Source organism: Schistocerca americana, chromosome 7, assembly GCF_021461395.2.
Source record: "Schistocerca americana isolate TAMUIC-IGC-003095 chromosome 7, iqSchAmer2.1, whole genome shotgun sequence".
Taxonomy (NCBI): domain Eukaryota; kingdom Metazoa; phylum Arthropoda; class Insecta; order Orthoptera; family Acrididae; genus Schistocerca; species Schistocerca americana.
This window is the reverse complement of record NC_060125.1, coordinates 170053334-170075854: the sequence shown is the minus strand read 5'-3', so window position 1 is coordinate 170075854 and position 22521 is coordinate 170053334. Positions and strand designations below refer to the sequence as shown.

At 46.6% G+C, this 22521-nt stretch overlaps 1 long non-coding RNA gene across 1 annotated transcript in view; it reads left to right on the top strand.

Annotated features, from left to right (window-relative positions):
• LOC124622663 overlaps nt 1-22521 on the top strand; it is a 383452-nt gene that overhangs the window by 252004 nt on the left and 108927 nt on the right. The window contains exon 2 of the long non-coding RNA XR_006980670.1: nt 18808-19008. This is a non-coding gene — a long non-coding RNA (uncharacterized LOC124622663). The remainder of the gene's footprint in view (nt 1-18807; nt 19009-22521) is intronic.

Genomic DNA, 22521 nt, shown 5'->3' with positions numbered 1-22521 from the left:
AACGGGACGCGGCGCCGATGCTGGGGTTATTTATCTGGCCGGGAACTGGCGCCGCTAACAAGCAGGTCTTCGGCACTCGTTATCCCGGTTGATGGGGCTCCGCGGGGGCCCGCAAAGCCCGCGGCCATAGCGGGGCTCCCGTGTCTGCGTAATAACGCACCGAGCAACAAGTGCTGCCACGTGCGGCAGGGCAGACCTGCACCTCCCCGTTCACTTGCACACCTCTGTCGCTAGAACACCAGCACTTACTGCGGTACTCGTAAAGTTTTAATAACCACCTCGAAAAAAGTAAAGTTACGTAATAAATTTCCTGTGAGTACCCTTACGTCTGCTGCCCTGCCTCACAACGAAATACCCGCGCCACAGTACCGCAGGACGCTTCTATAGAAGCCAAGACAAAATAGTGAAGCCCAGTGCTAGTTTGCAAGATCCACAGCAATTGTTGTTTTTGCGGGAGGAGATCAGACAGCGGCGTCATCGGTCTCATCGGATTAGGGAAGGACGGAGAAGGAAGTCGGCAGTGCCCTTTCAAAGGAACCATCCCGGCTTTTGCCTGGAGCGATTTAGGGAAATCACGGAAAACCTAAATCAGGATGGCCGGACGTGGGATTGAACCGTTGTCCTGCCGAATGCGAGTCCAGTCTGCTAACCACTGCGCCACCTCGCTCGGACCGCAGCAATTCCTTTTTGTCAGTTTGAAGAGGAACAACACTGTAACGATCCTTGTTGTATTGTTGGAACTGTGCGGCAACAACCCTCCATCATATAACGCAGTGGTCAGTCTCAGATGTTTCCACTGAGTCTTTGCACGAAGTGGCAGGCTATCTCTCTGTGAAGCACTGGGAGTAGTAACGCTTGTTCGTCCTCCACTAGAGTATTTTTTACCGTTTTGGATCCTTAAAGGGGTATAACGTCAAACGGGCCGACTTGGAGCAGGAGAGGCGCCACAGGACTTTTTGATTTCCACTGTCTATACTTTTACAAATAAATTCATAAAACTTTGTCAGGAAGACCAGGAAGGATTCAGGTTTCACAATCATAGTAGTGGAAGTTAAAAACATAATAAAATAATTTTTTTGCATGTGAAATTTCATCATTTTTTCACTTACTATTGGCTGCATTTGTTGCTATAGGAACACATCTCTTCGTAAGTAAGAGAGATTCTTCGATGAATTTTGCACAGCATACAAAACATACTTAGAAATGTTTGAAACTCTCGAATTTATTTAATTTATGAAAAAATGAATGAGCTGTTACATTTTAAACTTCAAGTTTAGAAAAATCTCAAATTTCATAGTTAATTATCTCGATTTTTACCATAGTTTTTAATAGATTTGGAAAACTACAGTTTCATACACCTGTAAGTATGGTTTGTATGTTGTGCAAAATTCATAAAAGAATCTCTCTTACTTATGAACAAACATGTACCTATAGCAACAAATGCAGCCAACAGTAAATGAAGAAATGATGAAATTTCACATGTTAAAAAAATTATTTTGTTATGTTTTTGAACTTCCACTGCTATAACTGTGAAATCTGAATCCTCCTTGGTGTTGATGGTAAAGTTACAAGAATTTATTTGTAAAAGTATTGACAGTGAATTAAAATGTCCTGTGGTGCCTCTCCTGCTCCATGTCAGCCCGTCTGACGTCCTACCTCGTTAGCAAATGAGATTGATGGATGACATCGAAAAAGTCCAAGGAGAGACAGCTAGCTTTGTGTGCTATAGGACAAAAAAACGACGAACTATGAAGAAATTATCCGAACAAGACGGAAGTCGGTAGGTGTGATGTACAAATGGTTCAAATGGCTCTAAGCACTTTGGGACTTAACAACTGAGGTCATCAGTTTCCTAGAACTTAGAACTGCTTGAACTTAACTAACCTAAGGACATCACACACATCCATGCCCGAGGCAGGATTCGAATCTACGACCATAGCAGCAGCGCAGTTCCGGACTGAAGCGCCTAGAACCGCTCGGTCACAGCGGCCGGCTACGATGTACATGTACAGACAAAGAAATGATTACATTTTCAGAAAAACTGGATGATTTGTTCAAGAGAAAGAGTTTCGCAAATCGAGCAACTCAATAACGCTTTGGTCCGCCTCTGGCCCTTTTGCAAGCAGTTATTCGGTATGGCACTGATTGATATCACGCCAAATTCTGTTCAACTGACGCGTTAAATCGTCACAATTTCGAGCTGGTTGGAGGGTCCTCTCCATAATGCTCCAAACGTTCTCAATCTGGGAGAGATCTGGCAGCTTGCTGGCCTTAGATGGGTTTGGCAAGCAGGAAGACAAGCTGTAGAAACTCTCGCTGCGTGCGGGCCAGCAATATCTTGCTGAAATGCAATCCCAGGATGGCTTGCCATGAAGGGCAACGAAATGAGCGTAGAATATCGTCGACGTACCGTTATGCTGTAAGGGTGCCGCGGATGACAACGAAAGGTGTCCTGGTATGAAAAAATGGTGCTCTGTACCACCAATGCTGGTTCCCTGGTTGTATGGTGGACGAGAGCTAAGGTGGTATCCCACCGCTGTCTGGAGTGTCTCCAGGCACGTCTTCGGCCTGGAATTTCATTGACTGGAATATAATTGTCTACAATGACGAGTTCCGCTTCAAACTGAGCGCCGATACCTGGTGAAGACGAGTCTGGAGTGCTCCGGATCCTTATCAGATACGGTTGGCATATGACATCTAAAAGGTTCAAAGAAGGGCAGTTTGCTCTGTACTATCACGAAGTAGGGCAGAACGTGTCACGGATATGATCAGCAGGTTGGGAGAGGGCGGCAATCATTAAAACAGAAGCATTTTTCTTGCGGTGAGATCTTCAGTTACAAACTTTCTCCGCTGAATGTGAAAATATTTCACTGTCACCAAACTACATACGGAGACATTATTATCGTAATAAAACAAGAGAAATCAGAGTTCTTATAGAAACATTAGTGGGTTCATTTTTTCCATGCGCTGCTACCGAGTGGAAGGGCAGAGAAATAATTGAAGGTGCTTCGAAGAATCGTCTGCCAGGCACTTATGTGTCAACTGCAAAGTAGCAATATAGATGATGCACCCAGGTGATCTGAGACCGGCATACCACATTTCAGGCGATAATCACAATAATAATAAGAGTAGGAATCAGTCATGGATCAGATTGTTCAACATCCTGCATAACATTTTGAATGCTGACAGAGGTCTCTACCCTCTGACTTTCACCATTGCTCACTCCCACTCAAGACACCCGACAAACCGAGACGGCAGTGTATATGTTGCATCTCTGCCAGACGAATCCACATTAATTCTTTCCACTTAATTACAATGGACGAGTCTTGAGAGTGTCGGTGTGCCCTCTGTCAAAGGAACAAAGTAAACAATCGAAAGATGTGGATTCACTATAGCCGAAAATGGCGAAGCTCAACCATCACTGGACATGGCGATGCTGATTTGTTTCGCAACTATCACGGTGTGGCGCTAACAGATTCTGCCCGTCAGAGGCAAACCGACATAGAGGCGTGTTGCCGAAACCTCCTACCGACCTTTCGGTAGGCTGTGACGAAGAAGCGCCACGGGAAACTGTCAACGACAAAACCCACGCTTATTCTGCAGAAGACACAGTCATAATGATGCTTCTTTGGAGTATCAAATATTCCCTCACCTCCTGTATTCTCCGAAAATAGCACCAACGGACGTCTTCATTTGTCAAGGATAAAGAAGCCATTCTGCGGCCGGTATTTCCAGAACGACGGCGAGGTAATTTTGGAGGTAGAGCGTTCCCTCAAATTGAAAAATCCGACCTATAGACTTCTACAATCATACTCTCCCACAGACCATACATTCTTTGGTGTACACGAACCGATTAATACTAGGTTTCTAGATCCTACATCGCTCTGTCTATTTTTCTGAGATGATAATTAAACATCTACGTGTGAAAATTACTGTATAGCGGTCTTATTCTATATACTGAGCGAGTATAGGGTCTAAAGCAGAAACTTATAAATGTTCAAGGAGAAGAAATGAAAAGTCTAAGTACTGACGATGTGATTACAATTCTGTCAGAGACAATAAAAGACTTTGAAGATGTGTTGAACGTAACAGACAGTGTTTTCAAAACAACGTGAAAGGTGACACAAGAGTGTAGTTGATTTAAACCTGGGAAGAACGGAGAGAAATAGATAAAGTAACGAGACGAGGATAGATTGAAACAGGATTTTCCGCAGGAAAACCATTGAGTGTGGCAGAAGTAGATGTGATGCAAAATTTAAGGGTTAGGAAGCCTTTCTGGGTGTATTAAATTGGACTGTAGCCTTTATAGAAGTGAAAGGTTGACGATAAATAGCAATGACGAAAGGACAATAGAAGCTTCCGAAATGTGTCTAAATATTGCTAAAGTATTAGATGATTAGATTGAGAAAGTAACGAAAACGTACTGAATCGTATTGGTGAAACTAAAAGGAGGCATAGGTTGGTAGGACATAACCAGTGGCATCAAGGGATACTTAATTTGGTAATGAAAGAAAATGTGTGTGTGTGTGGGTGGGGGGGGGGGGGGGGGGCTGAAGGGAGGAGATGGGTGCATGGTGTAGAAACTGTAGAGAAAGGCTAAGGCTTGAGTACATTTAGTGACTTCCACCGATAAGCAATTTCACACAGCCTCGTCAAAGCAGCTATCCAAGTGGTAACTGCAACAGCAACAACAATGTGTTAACATATCTTTCTTTCCCTGTTTATTTCATCAGTGTGTTCGCCTACAATCCCTTCTATTGATTTTATGATGGCAATAAAGGCTTCATACTGTCTCAATCGGAGAGTTAACTGACAGCATGTCACGTCTGATTGATATTAAATTCCCATGTTGCCCTACATCGCAAAGTAGTTGACGATGATGGCAGTTCATATTGTTAAATAATTACTGACATTTTTTCCAATATAAAAATAATGTGGTTTTAGCAAAAACTGTATTAACTTCACCACAATTACAGTCAATCTTAATTTTCTGTATACATCGCACTGTCCGTTCTTCGTCACAATTCTCTATTCATTCTGGGGAAAATCAGACCGCTACTTCATATTTTATTTTCAACAGTTTGTACCGCAGCGGTTTTCCACATCCCACTAGGTGAATGCCCGGATGGTCCCTACGTCCCGCCTCAGTTACACGACTCACAGACATTTGAAACACGTTCGCACTGTTTCATGGTTTACACTAGCCGCAGACGACTGGGTACACTGATTCCATCCCAGGGGAGCGTATGGGGTTGCGACAGAAAGGACATCCGGCCACCCCTTCAGTTACCCATGCCAAATCCGATGGTAACCATGCCGACCCAGCGAAAACTGCGGGACAAAAACACAGGCAAAAGATGAGAGTTCGATTACCGCAACAAATCGCATTACATTTGCCAGTAGGTGTGACTTTAGAAACGTATTACTTTCATTAGGATCACTTCAGTCTCTCGACCTGCAAGTAACAATCACCATCTAATACAGAGCGTCGCTAATATGTTGCGACAAACTTCGACGTGCTGCAGAGGATGTCTTGAGGAACAACTCGAGGATAGGAACCTACGTCCGGAAACGTCATTCAACAACGCTACAGACAGTCGAAGCTAGAGCCGCCGGCGCCTCCCACTAAATCATCCAATCGGCAGCAAACGTGACATGCATTGTTGTTAATTATTCAATGATAGCGACTGATTGACACGATCGCCGCTGAAGAAGATGGAGCTAGCCTCTGGCTAGACAGGCCCTGTCTCCTACGCATGCGGTACTCTGTTGCCTCGGTGGATGACGGTTTCTGAAACATGTTTCCGTCTGAAGTTTATTTTTCTCCTGTATTCGTATACGGTAAAACATTGGAGGTTTAACACAATTTCCGGAGAAAAATAAACGTTGAATGGAAATTCGTCTCCGAAACCGTCGTCTACTGAGGCAACAAAAAAGTCTGGTTCACAAGAGACAAGGTGTTTCTACGCAGCAGCTATCTTCGTCTTTTCCACTGGCGATCTTAGAAATCGGACACTGTCACTTGACAACAAACGAAACTGTGAGGTGTTCCAGCCACGGTCTGTCATCGTACAAAGTCAGGTTTGTTGTCGAAGGGGTGGCCCATTGGCAGGAGCCAAAGCCTGTAACTACGACGATCTGTAGCGTCGTTGAATGACGTTTCCGGACCTACAGTAGGTTCCTATCCTCGAATTTTTCCTCAAGATATCCTCTACAGCACCTCGAAGTTTGGTGCAATATTTGTGGGACACCCTGTATAATAATAAATTAAATGCTTAAAAAAGCTACGGGTTTACTAGCTCCAACGTGCTTCATACGTGGCCGTTCACGACGGCCATTGCACGACTCCATAAACTGTCCAAACACTACCGGCACGCTGTCGATGGTTATTTTCACAACCTATCCATAAACGACGTGTAGTCTGTGCAAGAACATTTAATGTAACACAGGCACAAAACACATTTAGGTATTGAAGAATGGGTCTAGTATCGTCTTGAAACTGGTTCGATAGAGAAAGAAAAATAACGTACTACTTGTGCTGGTGATTGAATACCCTTCATTTTCTTCTTATGAACCTTGCGCAGCTTATACTATAGTCTCTGATTTCTGTCCCCTGTTCAGCTGGATTACTGACCTAAAACTTGGAATTACAGACTCCGCCACAAAGTACACTGCACTTCTACAGTTGAAGGATCAGAAAAATAATACGTCGCACCACAAACATCCCAGGTTGAATATGACAATAACATTAAGATATTTCTAGAGCAAAAACACTGGTCTCACGATACAAAAAAAAGGTCTACGTAATACCATTGCATCAAAAACTATGTACAGAGAAGGAAAAGATCGTACCTACGATACTCAAAGTAGAGCTCTAAGCTACGTTTATCAGATAGGCGAATAGCAGCTGATGAACTAGAAACATCTTTTAGGAAAGTCCCGATAGCATTTTCGTGGAACGTTGCTGTAAAGAATTATACTGCAGAAGTGAGTAGCACGTGTCCACGATCGAGATTTCAAATCTCATTACGTCAGTTCTGGAGAAAAGTTCCAAATTAAGATGTGAAACTGACAGATGAAATTCTTTCTAAACACAGTAATAGCATTACTGGCTTGTCGATTAGCGAAAACAAAACATTCAGTACAAAAATTCTACGCAATAACTGTAAAGGAAAAGAAAATGTAGCTATTATGGCCTGCTAGGAAGAGTCATCCCAGCGTTCATCTGGAAAACCTTACACTATCCACATCAGGATGACTGGAGGAACACCTGTTGCAACTTTTAAACTCAGTTCAGTAAATAAACTTATACTGCTGTGTTTTGTAAGAAGAACGTAATCCGTCCTCCGACGAAACCTATTTCAGTCTAGCATCTGATATCACAACAGTTATTTTTACATGACCATTGCACTTCAGGTAACTCCGGACGATTAAATCTATACTTGGTATAACGAAACAAGACTCCTGGGAGCTGGCAGCTCTCTTGGTTGTCCTAGGATTACGTAATCTAAACTAACAGTCGGGTGTATTGCTGCGACAACAATGAGGCGTTGCCATAGAAACGTACACAGATTCCCGTTACGTGACTGGTTCAAGTAGACGCACGAAGCAGTCGCGCCAAGCCCACTGCCTCTATAAGGGATATTCTCTCGCCTTGCAGACTACTGGCATCACAGTCAGTAGCTGGATGGAATAAGGGAACACTCCACAATACTTACAGTCTTAAGATTTGACACTGGATCTAGGACTTCCCTCAGCACATCGACAGTTGTGAAGGTAATTTCAGGGAGAAACAAAGTAAGTGCAACAGGATCATTACCGTTTACAGTAAATGTAAATGATCGAGTGGATAACGTCGTAAGCTCCATGAGGCTGTTCACAGATGATGAGGCTCAACGAACTGCAAGACGACCAGCAAAGAATTGATGATTGGTACAGCAACTTACAGTTGACCCAGAACGTAAATAAATGTAACCTATCGTACAAAAATAGGCAAAGAAATCACTACTGTACGATTACAGTACTGGCGACAAATCATTGGAAATAATACCTGCTATGAAATTATAGGAGTAACTACACGCAGCGACTGAATGTCCAACTACCACATTACCACATAAACAAACCGTAGGAAAAGCAGATGTCAAGCTGAGATTCATAGGATGTTGGTTAAGGGAATGTACTTCATCCATGGAAGAAGTGGTCTGCAGAGAATGCTCGACAGGCTGTTGAGTACTCTTTCTGGGACCCTTACCAGGTTGGAGTAATAGAAGAGATAACGAAGATTCAACCGGGAGCGGCTCGTTTCGTCACGGGATGGTTTAGCTGGCGCGTCACAATTTGGAGATGGTCAACAAACTTCAATGACGGACGCTACAACAGAGGCTTTGTCCATCTCGATGATTTTGCTGTCGAAATTCTGGGAGAGTATGTTCGTGGAAGAGTCGGACAACATATCACACTTACTTCCTTCCACACATGTCTCGCGAAATGATCACAATGAGAAAATCCAAGCAATTAGCGCTAATAAGGAGGTTTTCTTTTAGCTAGCGTTATTCTTTCTTTTCCTTTATTTCTGTTTCTTTCAAATTATAAGTTATTTCTTTTCGTCTCTTGGAGGCTTCAGTTAATGTTAAAGGGGAGTTAAATTTAGTTCTAATGAAAATGTGTGAACTCCAAGCTTATTCCCAATCACTAGGCTTTGTTGAGCTATTTCAGCACCACAACGACGAGACAAGTAAGTGAGGCGCAACAATAATCATCCCACGTGAAACGATGGCAAATCAGAAAACAATAAAACAAAATGCCTACGCTCCATCCTCACCTTTGGCCTTTACTTATATAGGCCCCCAAATGCGGTCTCTTCAGGTGATGGGCCTTCGCGGACACACTATGGCAGTAATAGTAGCATTGTCGTGCGTTTACTCGATTAGTACCAGTTTAGTACAGTTTGTCCATTTTGTCTATTACTGTACTGGGAAAATCTCAACAATTAACACGCAGGTTCCACTGTACAACCACAATTTTAGACTTCCCCTATGACAAGTACTAGTGCCTGTTTGTAAATTAATTCAATAAATTTGAGCTGTCTGCTCAATAAGAATCCTAAATACACCTATCCACAACTATGGCAATCATACTAATACCCCAGTGGGTTCCGTACAGCCATTAAAATCACAATCACTCGTCAGAGGAGTGTCCTAACCAGAACTACACATATATACGTATATCATGAAGATAGAAATTATCCTTGGAGTGGAAAACAGGAAAACTAGTTAATATGCAAACCAGTAAGACGTCTGATTGCATTGCAAATTAAGCACCAGTTATCAATGGCTAGTTCAGGTACAGCATGTACTATACATCGTAGTAATTGATGACATTATTCGTGCCGACCGCTGTGTGAATGTGGAAATGATAGTTGATAAGGTTCAAGTTGTACTGGTTCAGTTCATAACATTATCTGTAACAAGCTGAAGTACCGCAAAACATGTGCAAGATGGGTCCCAAAGGAGTTGATGCGGCTACACAAGGAAACAAGGCTGAGAGTGTGCACAGAGCTAAAGGAACGTTATGAAGGGGAATGGTCGGCCGCTATGACCGAGCGGTTCTAGGCGCTTCGGTACGTAACCGCGCTGCTGATACGGTCGCAGGTTCGAATCCTGCCTCGAGCATGGATGTGTTTGATGTCCTTAGGCTAGTTATGTTTAAGTAGTTCTAAGTCTAGGGGACTGATGACCTCAGATGTTGAGTCCCATAGTACTTAGAGCCATTTGAACCATTTGAAGGATAAGGTGATCACTTCCTCAACAAAATTTTAACTTGTGGTGAAACGTGTGTTTACTATTATGAGCCAGAATCAAAAATACAATGCATGGAGTGGAAGCACACCAACTCACCTGTCAAGAAAAAATTCAAAACCAAAGCACCAGCAGAAAAAGTCATGTCGACGGTGTTTTTGGATGCTGAAGGTTCAGTTTCTTGCGATTATCTCGAAGAGCAGCGTACAATGAACAGCCAATATTTTTTCGGATTTGCTTTTAAACAAGGTGAAGCCAACCATTAGAGAGACGTCGTGGATCTCAGAGGAGAACTGTGATTCTCCAGCAGGACAACGCACGTCCTCATATTGCTCAACTAAGCCGTGAAACGATCGATAAAATTGGGTGGGAAGCACTGCCTCATGCCCATTACAGTTCTGATTTAGCATCTAGTGATTTCCATTTGTTTGTTTGCACTGAAGGAGGCATTACGTGGGCAGAGGTTCCAGGACAACGAGGACGTGGAAAACTTTGTGGGAAATTGGTTCAAACACCAAGATAAAAGAGTTCTTTGCAGCCGGAATAAAAAAGCTTGTAGCCCGTTGGAACAAGTGCATAAACGTTCAAGGGGATTATGTTGAAAAATAGAAAAAGTATTTTTTTTTTTTTTGTAAAAGTAAACGCTTTTTTCTCCAGACCAATTTGTCTCTTTAATTAATGAATGACCCTTGTACATTTAAAAAAAAGGCTTATAGAAAAACCTCATAGTAACATATATTGTGCCCGCCCGGTTGGCCGTACGGCCTAACGCACGGCTTTCCGGGTGGGAAGGAGCGCCGGTCACCGGCACGAATCCGCTCGGCGGATTTGTGTCGAGGTCCGGTGAGCAGACCAGTCTGTGGATGGTTTTTAGGCGGTTTTCCATCTGCGTCGGCAAATGCGGGCTAGTTCCCCTTATTCCGCTTCAGCTACACTATGCGTTCAAATGTGTGTGAAATCTTATGGGACTTAACTGCTAAGGTCTTCAGTCCCTACGCTTACCCACTACTTAACCTAAATTATCCTAAGTACAAACACACACCCATGCCCGAGGAAGGACACGAACCTCCGCCGGGACCAGCTACACAGTCCATGACTGCAGCGCCTTAGACCGCTCAGCTACACTATGTTGGCGATTGCTGCGCAAACAAGTTCTCCACGTACGCGTACACCACCATTACTCTACCACGCAAGCATAGGGGTTACACTCGTATGGCGTGAGACGTTCGCGTGGGGGGGGGGGGGGGGGTCCACCGGGGGCCGATCCGTACAGTAACCCTGGGTTCGGTGTGGAGCGGCGGAGGGGTGAAGTGGACCGCGGGAGTCGTCGTGGGGTTGTGGACCACTGCGGCTGCAGCGGGGACGGAGCCTCTCCGCAGTTTCTAGGTCCATTGTTAACATAACATATATTTTTAAACTCCGTCCGAACAGGCCTTGGAAGGTCCCTACGGGACCGACCGCCAGCCGAGTCATCCTCAGCCCATAGGCGTCACTGGGTGCAGATATGGAGGGGCATGTGGCCAGCACACCGCTCTCCCGGCCGTATGTCAGTTTACGAGACCGGAGCCGCTACTTCTCAATCAAGTAGCTCCTCGGTTTGCCTCACAAGGGCTGAGTGCATCCCGCTTACCAACAGCGCTAGGCAGACCGGATAGTCACCCAACCAAGTGCTAGCCCAGCCCGACAGCGCTTAACTTCGGTGATCTGACGGGAACTGATGTTACCACTGCGGCTAGGCCGCTGGTGTAACATATATTTCAGTTCTCCAAATTTTCTCAATGACTAATCCAGCTGGTAGCACAATTACACTACTGGCCATTAAAATTGCTACACCAAGAACAAATGCAAATGATAAACGGGTATTCATTGGACAAATATATTATACTAGAACTTACATGTAATTACATTTTCACGCAATTTCCTAAGAAATCAGTACCCAGAAGAACCACCTCTGGCCGTAATAACGCCCTTGATACACCTGGGCATTGAGTCAAACAGAGATTGGATGGCGTGTACAGGTGCAGCTGCCCATGCAGCTTCATCACGATACCACAGTTCATCAAGAGTAGTGACTGGCGTATTGTGACGAGCCAGTTGCTCGGCCACCATTGACCAGACGTTTCCAATTGGTGAGAGATCTGGAGAATGCGGTCGTGCATTATCCTGCTGAAATGTAGGGTTTCGCAAGGATCGAATGAAGAGTAGAGCCACGGGTCGTAACACATCTGAAATGTAACTCCCACTGTTGTGTGTGTGTGTGTGTGTGCGTGGTTTGAGGTTTCCGGGTGCTAAACAGCGTGGTCATCAGCGCCCAAACGCATAGAAACAGGAACACATGCAGTGAAGGGACGAAGACGGACAGCGAACAAGGAGAACGGCTAAAAGACACAGACCTGACGCAGTTACAAATCCTCACATACAGAGGCAAAACAAGAGGAGAAGAAACGCACCAAAAAAAGGAAAGGAAACACAAGGAAAAGAGAACAGAAATCGAAGTGAAACAAGTAGGTAATCGTGACTGGCGGACCTCTTACCCAAAGCCTGGGTGAGCCAGTCACCCAGCAGCACATTAAAATCCTCTCCCTAAAATCCGAGGCAGCAAATTGGACAGGACACCAAACCGTAAGACCTTAACTACAGTCGTTGCGTCGTCTTGCAAAATAGAGGGCAAATCCGGTGGCAAGGAAACCACCGCCCTCTGGTCAGAGAATAAAGGACACTCAAGTAAAATGTGGCACACAATAATCTGGACGCCACAAGCACTGCAGATTGGGGGGTCCTCCCGCCGGAGTAAAAAACCGTGCGTTAAGGGACTGTGCCCGATGCGGAGGCGAGTGAGGAGAACCTCATCCCGCCTGCATGACTGGTAGGACGTACGCCATGGCCGCGTGGTGGCCTTGACCAGACGCAGCTTATTTTCACCGACTGCCAGCCACTCCTCTTCCCATTGACGCATAACACGAAAACGCAAAAGGGAGGTAACAGCATGGAGGGGGACGGCACATTCAACAACGTGAGGGAGGGAACATGCATCTTTGGCAGCCACATCCGCCAGTTCGTTTCCCCTAATACCCACGTGCCCCGGCACCCAGCAGAAAGAAACCTCCCTCCCCTGCCGTTGCAGGTGGAGTAGGGCATCATGGATGTTCTGGACGACCGTATCCGCTGGGTACAAGTGTTGCATGGTCTGAAGGGTACTCAGGGAGTCATAACAGATGAGAAACTTAAGACTGGGAACACATCTCATCTGCTCCAATGCCCGCAATATCGCAAACAATTCGGCATCAAAGATGGTAAACACTGCAGGAAGCCGTAACTTGACGACTCGATCAGGGAAAACAACAGCACAACCAACAGAGTCCCCCTGTTTAGAGCCATCCGTAAATACTGGTACATGGTCGGCATGCTGGTTTAAAATATCGTAAAATAAGGAGGTAAAAACAAACGCAGGAATGCAGCTCCTCCGGTACTCTGACAAGTCTAAAAGGACGCTGGGCCTCTGGAGCAACCAGGGAGGCAGGCGGGTAAAACCCTGGAGTTGGGGTGCCACACGCTCCACACCAAGGGACTCAAGCAAATGCTTGGCACGAATCCCAAATGGTCTCGTTGCCCTTGGACGACTGGAAAAGAGACGTTCCATAGGCGGTCGGGCAACAGTAGGGTATGCAGGGGAGGTAGAACAGGCAAGGAATTGACACACCCGTCGCACCATCAGGAGTTTCCGCCGGGTGGCGAGCGGCGGTTCCCCTGCCTCAGCACACAGGCTGGGGATGGGACTGGTACGGAAGGCACCAGTAGCCAGCCTGATACCCTCATGGTGTACTGCGTCAAGAATCTTCAGATACGAAGGCCTCGCTGACCCATACACAGTGCATCCATAGTCAAGACGCGACCGGACGAAAGCCCTATAAAACTGCAGCAGACGCGCCCGATCTGCTCCCCAGGACCGATGGCTCAGACACTTCAAAATATTCAGCGCCTTCAGGGCCCGCACCTTGAGGTCTTTAATGTGCGGCAACCACGACAACTTGGAATCAAAAGTGAGGTCCAGGAACCTCACAGTGTCTCTAAAAGGAAGAATGGTGTCCCTCAGACGCAATTCAGGGGAGGTAAAAGCACGTCGAGAACGTTTAAAATGAACACACACACATTTGTCTGCAGAAAAGGTAAAACCCGTCTTCGCAGTCCATGCCTCTAATCGCTTTATCGTAAGCTGCAGCTGCCGACTAGCAGTGACAAGACTGGAGGAAGGACAGAAAACAGCAAAATCGTCCACAAACAAGGAGCACTGGGCAGGACTCCGGATAGTGGACGTGATACTGTTAATGGCGACGGCAAAGAGGGTGACACTTAAAACGCTTCCCTGAGGAACACCATTCTCCTGCACGTACAAATCAGATAGCACATTACCAACCCGATATCGAAAAGAGGCGGCGGGAAAGAAAGGACCGAATGGAGATGGGGAGATGGCCACTAAAGCCTCACTGATGGAGTTGATTGAGGATAAGGCGGCGCCAAGTAGTGTCATACGCCTTATTAATGTCAAAGATTACACCTAGACAATGCTGGTTACGTAGGAAGGCCTGCTGGATGGCCGCCTCAAGCAGGGTCAAGTTGTCTATAGTTGAACGACATCTCCGAAAGCCACACTGAGAGTGGCTAAGGAGCTGCCTGGTCTCGAGCAGCCAAACCAGGCGACGGTTGACCATGCGTTCCAATGTCTTCCCGACACAGCTCGTCAAAGCAATACTCCGATAACTACTGGGATGCATTCGGTCCTTTCCCGGTTTGAGGAGGGGAACCAAAATCGCCTCCCTCCACGAGTCAGGGAACGTGCCGGATGACCATATCATATTAAAACAATTCAGGAGTACTTCCTTGGATGGCAGCAACAAGTGCTGCAGCATGCTGTACAGGATTTGATCATCACCTGGCGCAGTATCATGAGCCACAGACAGCGCCGAATCCAGTTCCCACATTGTGAAGGGGCAGTTGTAGGGTTCAGAATTTGGAGACCGGAAGTCCAAGTGATCCCTCTCGATGGCAGTGCGGTAGCGGCAGAAATCTGGATCACAGTTAATAGTGGCAGTAGATTCGGCAAAATACATGGCCAGTGTCTGGGCAATGTCTCTCGGCGCCGTGAGTAGACAACCCTGATGCAGCAATGCCGTGACAGGTAGTTGACTGCGTTTCCCGGAATTCCTCCTGATAGCTTCCCATACTTTTTTAGAACTAGTGGAGCGGGAGATGGAGTTCAGGAACGATTGCCATGACCGTCGTTTGCTCTCTTTAATCACTCGCCGCGCCTTGGCCCTTGCCACCCGAAAGGCCGCAAGATTGTCAGCTGAGGGACGGCACTTGAAGCGGCGCAGAGCTGCACGGCGGGCTCGGATGGCTGAGCGGCACTCAGTGGTCCACCAAGGGACAGGGCGCCTCTTGGGATGACTTGAGGACCGTGGGATCGACAATTCAGCAGCATGAGAGATCACGGCTGTAACATGGTCGACCCATTCGTGGACGCTGGCACGGTGTTCCAAAACAGCTAAATCGCTGAAAAGTGTCCAGTCAGCTCTGCAGAGGTGCCACCTGGGTGTCACTGGTAATGCCACAGTCTCATCCAGGAGGCGAATCCAAAGGGGGAAGTGGTCACTAGAATGGAGGTCAGCGGCAACCTCCCACAGAGCAGAATCCGCGAGTGCTGGAGAGCAAAAGGAAAGGTCAATAGCTGACGACGACCCAGTACAGAAATGAGTGGGAGCACCAGAGTTGAGGATGCACAGTTCTTCGGATGCCATGAGGCTTTCCAGAATGCGACCCCTGGGGCAAGTAGTCGTAGAGCCCCATAAGACATTATGAGCATTGAAGTCCCCCAGAAGGAGAAATGGGCGGGGGAGTTGGGTAATAAGGTCTGTGAGAGCCTCAGAGTCTATTGCATCCTGAGGCGGTAAGTAAACGGAACAAATTGTGAGCCTCCGCCCCACAAGAAGGTCAACTGCAACTGCTTGCAAGTCCGTAACGAGAGGGAGCTCAGATGAGTGATGCATGTCATGGACAAAAACCGCAACACCAGCCTTTGCCCTTTCCCCCATCGAAATGTGTCTCTTGGAGACATAAGCACAAGGGGCGCTCTCGTACAAGGAGTTGTAATTCGGCCACATGCTTCCTGAACCCATTCAGGTTCCACTGTAATATGGGAGCCAGTGATCAGGGTGGCTGAATTTTCACCCTGCCCCTGTGCTTTGGAGGAGAGCCCATACTGGCCGGAGATTTATTCCTGGGGCGAGAAGATCGCCCCCGGTCGACATCAATGCCCATCAGCTTCGATGGCGACCCAAGGGGGATGTCAGTTAGTACGATGGCATCGTCATCGGACTGACCCTGACTAGTCTCCTCAGGTGGCAAAACCTACACCTTCGGCGTATTCGTCTTGGGGGGCTTAGAATGCAGAACCTTGTCAACAGTTGGAGCTTTACTCGCCTGGGCAGAAGGTGCCATATGGGGAGGTGCAAGAAGTACCCCAATGTCAGCAACCACGGCCTTGTCCGACGTTGTGGGGAGAGCTGCAGGTTGCAAAACAACCGCAGCAGCACAAGTGCACTGGCAAATGCAGGTATTAGTGCTGACACTAGCAGCCTCCGTTTGTGTAGCAACAGTGGCCAACTGTACCGGTTTCTGCAGAGTGGAAGCGAAAGATGTTGTAAACACAGGAGGCTGCATGGCCTTAAAGAGCTTCTTGGCCTCACCATAGGGGATGCGCTTAGATGTTTTGATCTCCTGTATCTTCCGTTCCTCGAGATAGGTGGGGCAGACCCGGCTCCAGACAGGGTGACTCCCAGAGCAATTCACGCACTTCACAGGCGATGAACAATCGGCTCCTTCATGGGCAGGCTCACCACATTTACCACAAGTGGCTATCCCATTGCACCCCAACGTAGTATGCCCAAAGCGCTGACATTTAAAACAGCGCATTGGGTTAGGGAAATATGGCCGTACTGGCAAACGTAAGAAACCCGCTTTAACATGCTCTGGGAGTCTTGGGCAATTGAACGTGAGAATAAACGAGTCAGATTTGGCTAGGTCCCCATCGACTCGTTTCATAATATGCTGCACGTCGACAATACCTTCGTCAGCCCGCTCAGATTTCAACTCGTCCTTGGGGATATCCACCAAGTCTCTACATGTCACAACACCCTTACTATAGTTCAAAGTGGAGTGGAGCTAGGTCTCGATAGCGTACTCTCCGAGACTGGTTGCTTTCCTAAGAGAAGTGACTTGACGGGAACTAGAAGTTTCAACTAACAGAGTCCCATTGCGCAGACGCTTCACAGATTTCAGCGTTCCTGCAATTCCCTCAAGACCCTTGTGGATGTAAAAGGGAGAAACTCTCTCAAAGCTACCTTCCTTCCGTTTGACAATCAAAAACACATTCTGATTATTAGCATGTGCTCTGTTACGACAGTCTGATAAATCTCTAGTAACACCAGGCGCTGGAGGACTCGCAGCACGAAGTCGCTTTTTCGATGGGGTGTGTTTTCCTACCGGTGGGATACCCAATCCACTGGTAGGGGGAAATGTAGAGGTCGAAGGGTCCATTGTGGTCCCACGAGCAGCTAGGGAACTAAAGGTCCGCTCAGACAGAGCCCCGCGTGCCTGAGTAAGCCTTATACAACTGGGGTGCGGCAGGTGCCCCAGAGGTTGCCCGCTTGCGACTGTTCCACCCCAACAGCCATGCATCTTATAGGCGCGCAGCACATCGTAAGATTGAGGGTTTTTTTATAGAGGTTTACCTTCCTCGCAATCCAGGCGGTCAAGCCAAGATTACCATTCCCCGCAGTACACAACATTCCACCGCTGCGCCATGCGGTGGTCGCTGAAGCATGTCCGGGGTTTACGGTGACAGGAGACTGGCGGCGCTGACCAGTCCCCAGCTCAGGACCCCGGGGTCGCCAAGCCCGTACTCAGCAAATGAATGCTGAGTCCCTGGGGGGGGGGGGGGGGGGGGGGGGGTCCCACTGTTGAAAGTGCTGTCAATGCAAGTAAGAGGTGATGGAGACGTGTAACCGATGCCACTTCATATCATCACGCCGGGTGATACGCCAGTAAGGCGATGACGAATACACGCTTCCAATGTGCATTCACCGCGATGTCGCCAAACACGGATGCGACCATCATGATGCGTAAACAGAACATGGATTCCTCCAAAAAATTGACGTTTTCCCATTCGCGCACCCAGGTTCGTTGTTGATTACACCATCGCAGGCGCTCCTGTCTGTGATGCAGCGTCAACCTCAACACAGAATTTGACTCTCAAGGGTAACCGCAGCCACGGTCTCCGAGCTGATAGTGCATGCTGCTGCAAACGTCGTCGAACTGTTCGTGCAGATGGTTGTTGTCTTGCAAACGTCCCCATTTGTTGACTCAGGGATCGAGACGTGGCTGCACGATCAGTTACAGCCATGCGGATAAGATGCCTGTCATCTCGACTGCTGGTGACACGAGGCCGTTGGGATCCAGCACGGCGTTCCGCATTACCCTCTTGAATCCACCGATTCCATATGCTGTTAACAGTAATGGGATCTCGACGAACGCGAGCAGCAGTGTTGCGATACGATAAACCACAATCGCGATAGGCTACAATCCGACGTTTATCAAAGTCGGAAACGTGATGGTACGCATTTCTCCTCCTTACACGAGGTATCACAACAACGTTTCACCAGGCAACGCCGATCAACTGCTGTTTGTGTATGAGAAATCGGTTGGAAACTTTCCTCATGTCAGCACGTTGTAGGTGTCGCCACCAGCGCCTGCCTTGTGTGAATGCTCTGAAAAGCTAATCATTTGCACCCTGTCGGTTAAATTTCGTGTCTGTAGCACGTCATCTTCGTTGTGTAGCAATTTTAATGGCCAGTAGTGTAGTTAAGGCCACCCAACTGCCGTGATGACAATTAAAACTTAGATCCGCCACAGCAGCCAGCTGATAGCTCAGGGTGTGTGTTGCGCTGTGTTTCAGACGGCCTGACGGCAGACAGCCGCGACAGCGCAGCAGGACCTGCAGAAGACTCGCGAGCGCCCAGCCGCCGTAGCTGCGCCACCGCGAGGCCATCGCCAGCCAGGGCTGCTTCCACTCCTGCAGGCCACACACCGCCGCCAACATTTCCTTCACCAGCTTCAAGCAGTCCTTCACCTCCAATGTCAACTACCTGAAACGGAGGTGAGCACCCGTACTTGTCAAATCACATAAGTCTTCTTCCACTCCGTGTTTCATAGCGCAAGGACCTTCAAACAGTCCACGCGAGTTCTGCATGCTGTTGTGAGCCGCAAAATACCGCGACACAGCTTTCACTCTGACCCAGTTCAAGAGGTATTTGCGATACTAACCGTCGGCTTTGACCAGTACTGTAATGGTAATGGCTACTGTGACGTCACTTCTCGGCGCGCATTTTGAATTTTTTTTAAGAGAAATTATATTTTTAATGAAACTTTCTGGCAGATTAAAACTCTGTGCCGGACCGAGACTCGAACTCGGGACCTTTGCCTTTCGCGGGCAAGTGCTCTACCAACTGAGCTGTGAGGACGTGGCGTCAGTCGTGCTTGGGTAGCTCAGTTGGTAGAGCACTTGCCCGCGAAAGGCAAAGGTCCCGAGGTCGAGTCTCTGTCCGGCACAGAGTTTTAATCTGCCAGAAAGTTTCATATCAGCGCACACTCGGCTGCAGAGTGAAAATCTCATTCTGGATACATTTTTAATCTCTGTTAGTTACAAGAAACAAAACGTGTTTCGGAGGAAATACAAACTATAACTAAGCTTATCCATTACGAATGTTCAAGAACCCGTGATTGTTTATTCAATATAAATACATAAAACAGCACTAGTCACTTTTTTGAAATACTTATTTACTACAGAACCGGTTTTCCAACGTTTTCAGGCTCATCTTCAGATGGTACATAGGAGGTTACATATCTACTGTGTGTTTGAAAAATAACTCCGTAGTTTTCATGTGCCCTTGAATCTGTACAGAGTAACATACACAATTCTAGTTTGTGGTGTTTGATTCATCAACTCTCCAAGTTTGTCTCCCCTGCTGTTGGCAGGCCTGCTTCACCTTAAGACGCCACCAGTGCTGCTTCTGTCCTCTGTTTGCTCAGTTCGCTCCAGGCGTGCTTGCAGAGCAACTCAGCAACAATGTGTACTCCGCAACAGAAAGCGCAGTGTGTTATTTGGCTTGTGAAAACTGGGTCAGTTATTAAGCATCAACTTGACTCTCCCAAAGTTAATGTCTGGTGCGGTTTGATGGAAGATCATGTGATTGGTCCTCTCGTTTTTGTAGCAAAAACAATAAACGGGGGCGTTTACTGTGACACGTTGACAGAGTACGTCTTTCCCCAAATAGACGATATTGAGGCGGAAAAGGGGCTCGTGTTTTTCCAACAAAATGGTTCCCCACCTCACTACAGTAACCATGTGCGCGCGGCTTTGACACTCGCTTTCCTGGAACGTGGATAGGCAGGGTTCGCCCAATACCTTGGCCACCAAAAAGCCCAGACTTAACCCCACCGGACGTTTCCTTTTGGGGCCACATAAAAAATGTTGTCTGCAGCGAAAAGATCAGAGACATCAGTCATTTACGGAAAAGAATCTTCGCGGCGGTTGGGACACTTACACCTGAAATGTTGGAGAATACGTGGCGAGAAGTGGAATATCGTCTCGACGTGTGCAGGGCGACGAATGCATCCCACGTTGACATCTACTAACATTAAACGAAAGTTGATATGTACTCATCGACGGAATTTTTCATTAATTTCCCCATTATACTTAAAACTAGGGAGTTCTTTTTCAAAAACCCAAAGGGTAATGCCTGGTTGCTGACTCTGTGGTGAAGCATGTCTCTTCTTCTTGTCACAGCGCCAGCAACCAATGTTACGCTTTGAAGTATATATGTAACCTCCTGTGCACCATCTGAAGATGAGCCTGAAAGGTTAGAAAACTGGTTCATAGATTAAATAACTATTTCTAGAGAGTGACTAGTTGCAGTTCTCTGTACTTATATAACGAGTAGTAATATTTAGTCGATTTATCGGTCTTTTCTTCCTTACTATGTTTTCTTCAATTCACGGCTTTGATCATGGTCCACAACAAAGCTGTAACGAATTTTTATAACATTCAAGTCGTTTTGTTTTCAATAAGTAGCTAAAGTATTTTAGGTAACAATTTTGATATATTACTGAATCACACTCACATTTCTAACTACAAATATCACTCTCTACTTCAACTATATAGCTGAAGGGTATTTTACGATACTGGCTTAGATTCACTTACGATAAATAATATTTTTTAGTTTGCACTGTATATTGTGGCTTGTACTTCAGCTGTACAGCTGCCTTTACAACGCTGTATTCGGTTTCTTTCCAGCGCCTATTCTTTGTCAAACAGATTTCCATTAATTACTCAAAACTACTTCTATTTGAAAGTATGTATCGCAGTCTCTGCTTCAGTTGAAAAGTGAAAGTCTATATTGTGGTAGCACCTCGACTTATTTACGAAAACAAACTTTAATTTTATTTCATACTCTGCATCGTAATGACCGTTACAGCCGCAGAACTTGTTTTTGCGATACTGAGCCGGCCGGAGTGACCGAGCGGTTCTAGGCGCTACAGTCTGGAACCGGGCGACCGCTACGGTCGCAGGTTCGAATCCTGCCTCGGGCATGGATGTGTGTGATGTCCTTAGGTTAGTTAGGTTTAAGTAGCTCTAAGTTCTAGGGGACTGATAACCTCAGATGTTAAGTCCCATAGTGCTCAGAGCCAATTGAACCAATTGCGATACTGAATCCGTTTCACGTCCAAGAAATGTTTCTCTTCATAACACGCGACAAGCGACCTGCCCCAGCATCACACAAGTATCTACTGCCGCCCGACTCGTCTGGGGTAGCGGTAATAAATTTTACGCACAAACCTTCCTCGTAACTTAGTTTTTCTATTATTTAAAAACGAATAAAAATTCCTACAGTGATTACTGCCATTAACCTTCACATGCAGTTAAAACTGCGACGGGTCGGATGAGGGGTAAGTGCGGGAGCGGTGCTTTAATTTATAACATGGATACACTTATCGCAATAATTATGATACGCATTTTTTTCCCCGTTCTATTAAGCAAAACCTGGTGCGTTCTTTATGTCGCAAAATATCGCTAATGGTATGATGTAAAGTCATCATGTTGTTTATGTCGTCCACTGCGCGATCGCTACGTTACTGGTCAAAATCGTCCGCCAGTTTCGCAGTCTGATCTTTATCGCTCTGAGACCCATTAATCTGCATTCAACAAACTCTCAAGAAGTAGTAATGGAATCATTTCATAAAGACGAGACGCATAAGTTGGCAACGCTGCTAGGTTTGTAGAAGAATCTCGTGCTCAGATTTCATCCAGAACATATTTTGTTTTATAATAATGGAAGTCCGAAATGGCACCCGCACTAGTCTCAAATATTGTGAAAATGGACATATTGTTAACAAGCGATTCAGGAGTGCCTTTGGAAGGTCTGGTCACTGTCCTACTAGTTTTAAACTGCTTCCACAAGTTCGAGGTGATACTTGGTGTCACATCAAGTTCTCTTGCAACCTGAGCTTTGGAATGTCCTGCCTCAAGCCTACCGACGATTTTCCATCTCATACCGCCACCTAAGCGCTGCTGTGTACTCATTTCTCCTAAGCAAATGGAAAGAAAACAACA